The 6,000-nt window shown below is 48.5% G+C and overlaps 1 pseudogene; it reads left to right on the top strand.

The window, feature by feature from the left end:
- Positions 1-1,087: 1,087 nt before the first annotated feature.
- Positions 1,088-6,000, top strand: part of LOC143388970 (kinesin-like protein KIF26B) — a 186,538-nt pseudogene continuing 181,625 nt past the window's right edge.

The raw sequence follows: 6,000 nt of genomic DNA, 5'->3' as shown, positions 1-6,000 counted from the left end.
CCCCCCAGGAAAGTGGGGTGGGGGGTTTCCCAGAGTTCCAGTACCCCCAATTATTCTCTTCCTGCCCCCTCCTGCCTCACCCATATCTCAGAACCAAGCCCCCGACTGTAAAGCCCTAGAAGTCCTTTGCTCCCTCGCCTACCTCCAGACCCGGTCTCTCCTGGGAGCTTGGAGATGCCATTACACCTCACGTGATTCCAGCGCTGGGGCTGGTCCTTCAGGAGGTGTCTTGCGGGGTGTTAATTAAAGGTCACAACAAAATAGACCTGCCGGCTCACCAGAAGAAATGTCCTCCAGAGAAATGAAAAATGACATCCCGGAGCAGCCATGTGTGGAGCCTGGCATATGCCGGCTTCCTGCGCCTCTGGGCGTTGTGTGAGGGGTGGGTGGGGGGGAGAGCGGTTATAGGGCAGGGGGCGTTGACTGGGTGCTCTGGAAACCCCACAGATCACGGATGCGGGAAGAAAAGCGTGGAAGTGGGGTGAGGGGACCGACCCCGGGCAAGGAGAGGCCAAGGCCACTTCGGGCAACACCCCCTCTTCAGGCCCGCGCGGTACGGGTGCTCATGAGCAGCACAGCGAATCCCTCAGTTTCCCTTGCTCTCCAGGGCCCGCTAGGTCCTCGGCTCACCTGTCCCAGCCCTGGGCCGGTTTAGTACTTCACAGATTAGGGTGCAGCCGGCGGGCGGGGCCGAAGGTCCCCAGTCCTCTGGCTGTGGTTCCGGAGGGAGGCTCCCTGGCTTGCCCCGGGGTGGTAGGGCAATTCTAGTAAAGGTTTTCTGGGCAGATCTTGGTGAACAAAGGGCGGGGGGAGGACCCGGCCTGTTTGCGGACTGTTTGTGACTCAATTTGTTTTACACAGCGTTTCAAAGGCAGACCTGCAAGCCTTGCGGGGATGAAAAGATCTTCGGCAGGGGGGAGGCTCAGGCGCAGCATTTCTGTCCAACCACGCTCGCTCAGCGCATCTCCTCAGCTCCAGGCTCCGCAGCGTTGTTTCATTAGAGCCCCGACACAGGCCACTCACCAGTAACTTCCCGGCCAGGAGCAAGATTTAGGACCCCACCCCCAGCCGGGCCCTCAGCCTCGCAATGTCAGGCAGGAGCCTGGATCCCGGCCTGCGCTGCGGTCTCCAACCCAGGCAAGAAATACGGGGTAAGTTGTGACGGGTTCCGACGCCTTTCCAGACCCATCTCCGCCGGAGTCCTTTCCTTCTCCAGAAAGGGTGGCTCTGCAGAGCTACCCCCAGGAGCCGGCGGTCAGCGCGCCCGATCCGAGCTCTCCTCGCGCTGCAGGGACATCTCTGCTGCGTGCTGTGCGAGGAGGCGGGTCTGTTGCGAGGACACCCACACACTCGCTTCGCTCTCGGATTTTTTTCAGTCGGTTTAATCCTTTCTTTTCCCTGGACCCATGACTTTTGCGTTATTCCTGGACTTCTAGGCAGAGTTAAGCCGTAAAAAATGTTTCCCATGAATTCTCTGCCTTTGGTAGAACGAATCGTTTCCCGGGATCCGGGAGATCCTTTCATTTTACCGGCAGGATCTGGTGGGCTGTTCCCTGAATGAATAAAAACCCATAAGTCACAGGACCCTCAGAATAGAGTCTTCTAGCATCTTGTAACTGGGTTCTTTCTAGGTGGTGGGGGTGCCAGGTCCAAAAGCACGGGGCGCTGAATCTGTGGGTACCCCCTGCAGAAACCGTTAAAAAACCCTTCAAGTAAACCTTTCTCCTGACCTCAGGCACCCAGAAACCGGAGCAGAGGTCACTCGGGAGGCGGGGAATCACTTTAGGACAATTAACCAGATAGATGGAGGGCAACTTAGCTGCAGGGTTTGCAGCAGCCGGGAACCGGAGCCCGTGGGCTTTCAGCCAGGCCTCAGTGGCATGCGGATGCCCCGGTGGGCGGGCAGAATGGCGCCCTGAGGCCGGCCCAGCTCCAGAGAGCCGGAGTCCGCCGCCTCGCGGCCCACGACACCCGCGTGTCTCCCCCTGCAGGTGAATGGGGTCTGCTCGCCCACCAAGCCCCTGGCTCCCTTCTCCCCTGAGAGCTGGTACAGGAAAGCATAGGAGGAACCGCTCTGGGAGCCGGCCTACCCCCGAGGGCGCAGGCTCCGCGCTGGGCTCGTTGGGACCCCGTTCCCCGGCTCGGGCACCTCGTCCCCGAGCTCCTTCACCGGATCCCCGATCCCGCCTCTCGGGGCATCAGCACTAGCTCGCCGGGCTCCCTGGCGGCTCGCCGGGCTTTGGCACCGGTTCCCCAGGCTCTGGCAGAGGCGGCGGCTCCTCCCCCCTGCTGGGACCGCGGCGTCTGGTGTGAGAACTGCAACGCCCGCCTGGTGGAACTGAAGAGGCAGGCTCTCAAGGTGCCCCTCCCAGGGGCCCTTCCTGGGCAAGGTGAGCGGCGCGACAGGACAGCCGTGAGGGCGACCAAGGACGGGGGATGTCCCGGGAGGGCAGTGGCCAGGACAACTACTGGGAGTAGTAGCTGCCCGACCCATCGCGAATGTGAGCAGCGCCGCCACCCGAGGGGCCTTGGCGGTTCTGGGGGCTGCTTTACACACTAGGGGGCGCAGATGGCGGCCCTGGGGAGGACCCTTACCTAGGCCCCATGGGGCAGGGGAACTAGCTCACGAGTATGTTGGCGCACCGCAGCTTCAGGCCTCATGGTCCACCCGGGATGCCCCAGGTGGTTTGTCTGGCTGTGCCGCCACTCGGAACTCCAGACTGCTTATGAAATCTTTCTCCCCACCCCCACATGGGATCCTTTACAAGAATGTCAATGCGAGCAGTAACAACAAGCTGATATTTGGGTATTGTCGTTTCCCATCGCATATTTGTGGTTCTTCCTCCCCAGGATTACAGAAACAAAAACACATTCAAAGGCCAGCCCTTTTTCTGTGTGTGTGTGTGTGTGTGTGTGTGTGTGTGTGTATCTGAGGAAGATTAAGAACAGGTGGATAGCTCCTAAGAGCAGTACCATATCCTGGCCTGCTATTGCGCTAAGGCACATTGGTTCTTCCATAGCAGCCCTGCTGCATTGTGTGACCTGCAGGGGAGCCCCCAGAGTGGAACACAATGCAATTGTATTTGCATTGTTGGGTCCAAGTACTATCAAATGATAATATTTACTTTTTCACTTCAAAGAGTTTTCATCAGTAGTTAGCGAGAAATATCAAGAAAACAGTGGTTTGCTGTGGAGGTTTCTGTCACCCTTCAATGACATTTTCTGGTTTATGTTTTCATGAAATGAAATATTGTGATTTTGACTAGTGGAGTTTAGGAATGACTGCATCTGCTTGCCTCATCTGTTTACCCAAACACACACTTTGATGTTTTTATATACAAGGGTTAAATTAAACAAATTCCCACAGACTGTTATAAAATTCAAAATATGGAAAATTCACCACCAGAATTGGTCTTCTGAATCCATAACCTTTCTCAAAAATAATTAACTCATGGATTGTTGTAAGTTTGCCATTTTTTATAGGTTGTTAATAAATCTTCCAGGACACTCTAAGAAAAAATCCCAGGGAGTCTGAAAACTTATTTCACCTTTGCATTGCTAGACCCTCCAATATAACATCATTTCTTCACTCACAGATTTATTTGCTCTTATGATCATTTGCTAGCATTCACTGATTTCCTTTCCCATTGAAAGCAAAGTGTCAGGAACAGCAGAGAAAATGACAGAAACATACAGTCCTTGTCTACATAGAGATTGTATTCTAATGGAGGATACAGACATTAACTACAAATTGCAGTTAATAATTTATTTATTCACTTGTGTTGAGTGCTAGGAAGGAGGGAGTGTGGGATTCTGTGAGGTTGTATAATGGGATTAGACCATCTGATAGAGATTTAAAGAACCTTGGTCTTGGTTTTTGAAGTTATATAGCATCTGATATTTGGCAATCTTAATAAGTTGCAGCCTACCAAATTATTTTAGAATATTCTAGAGAACCCATTATTATAATAAATTCTTTGTGTTGTTATTTGAGTGCTCTTCACGTGCAAAAGTAAATCAAAACAGATTCTTTTTATAAAAATGGAAGAGGGGAAGGAAAACTTACAGGAAGAAGAAACAAAAATTGAAACTCAAATGCATCCATTATGATTTGTGAGGTCATGTGACAAACTGATTTTTGTTTTTGATGAAACTTCCTGTAAATGTAATTCAGTGTTAAAAGAGGTAGCTCAATATATTTGCCAACTTTATTGATGTTGGGAAACTGATAATATTGTCAGAGCAAGATGATAGCTTCAGAAGCAGCATTGGATGGGCTGAACCTCAGTGCTCTACACTGACTCACAGTGATCCAGGCATGCATCTAGGGAAGAGCTGTCATCACAGGGATAGTCATCAGGATCACTCTGAGTGCACACATGACTATAACACAACCATAGTTGCCTGAGTTTTGATGTGAATTAGCTCAGTGAAGCATGACATTAGATACAAGGGATTTAGCCAGGAATGAGGGTGCTAATGGTTAAGCTTATGATTAGTAATGAGATATGGGGGCTCAATTTTAACTACCAATCTTTTGTATGTCTCTAGTAATAATAAATTTAGGGTAGTGTGTGAGTGTTTGTTGGTGTGTATATGTGTGTGTGTGTGTGTGTGTGTTTAAGTATTTCTACTCTCTCATTAGGTCCAATTTCCATTACACCTTTTAATGTTCACAACTTTTTTTTAGGATACTGGGGATTCAACTCCACCACTGAGCCACATCCCCAGTCCTATTTTGCAATTTATTTAGAGATAGGGTCCCACTGAGTTGCTTAGCACCTCACTTTTGCTGAGGCTGGCTTTGAATTTTTGATCCTCCTGCCTCAGCCTCCCCAGCAGCTGGGATTACAGAAGTGTGCCACCTCTTGTGGCTATTCATAACATTTTTATAAAACAATTGCCATGTTCTGGGAACCATGAATGGTGGGCAATAAATCCTCATGGGCAGGATTTATGAGCAAACTGTGGACCTCTGAAGCCCTCAGGCACCAAAGGAGTTAAGTTTCATTAGAACAAAGAGATGTCATTGTACTCCAGCAAGTAATTCATCCTGGAGAGTTAGAGGCTGGAAGATAAATATATGTTTTTGAAGGATAATTAGTAAAGATCATCTTTGTAATTTGCTTAAGATGCTTAACTGTATTTGGGGAATATATTCCTTAATAGAGTATTAAATTCTACTAGGTAGCCTTACAAGTCTCATAGGTAAGTAGTTAAATATCAAAGGCAGAATAGTGTACCCAGGAACCCTATTATTTTAGGATGGATTTGGCTTTGGTTCTTTCTCCACCACTGGTTTATTTTGTGACATTGAATAAATCAGTTTTCCTCTCTATTTTTTAACTTTCCCATTAAATTTCTAATAAAAAAGATTCAAACTGTTAGAATGTCATAAGAATTATCCAAGGTAAAGCTCAAAAAGTACTTCCATTCTTCAGTGAAAACTGTGCTGGTTGATATATATTAATTAGAAACGATTTTGTTAGATTAAAGTTATAGAATTTATTTCCTAAAAAATTTAGCAACTTTCAGGTTCTAATTTCATTAGTATATTTCCCAAATATCACACTGCCATATTAATTCTCACACTATGTCAATTTGTGGTAGCAAGCCCTGATCCCCTAGTTTTATCTTTGGGACAGTTGGGTAAGGAGAGGAGATGAGGTTATGGAAGGTCCCTGCAGGGTGTCTGGTTGGTTCCTCAAATTATTAACTGGCTATGGTGATCTGAGAGTTACTGCTCTATTCTGAGCACTCTTAGGAATTATGTGGCCCCATGGATGACAGGGTTTCATGATAGAAGGTGACATGACTTGGATGTTACGGGGTAGTGAGGTTGGTGGTGATGGTGCTGACTGAGACTGAAAATGGTGATGATAGGAGACCCAGATCTGGATAGAGCACAGAGAGGAGGATGATAATGGATTTGAGTTCCTATAGATGGAATTTGAGTTTTCTGGAAAGAAATGTAAAATGGAGGAAGATTTGATCTTAAAA

This window comes from Callospermophilus lateralis, unplaced genomic scaffold (assembly GCF_048772815.1).
Source record: "Callospermophilus lateralis isolate mCalLat2 unplaced genomic scaffold, mCalLat2.hap1 Scaffold_45, whole genome shotgun sequence".
NCBI classification, from domain to species: domain Eukaryota; kingdom Metazoa; phylum Chordata; class Mammalia; order Rodentia; family Sciuridae; genus Callospermophilus; species Callospermophilus lateralis.
The sequence above is the reverse complement of the archived record's forward strand: the minus strand, read 5'-3'. Positions and strand labels throughout refer to the sequence as shown.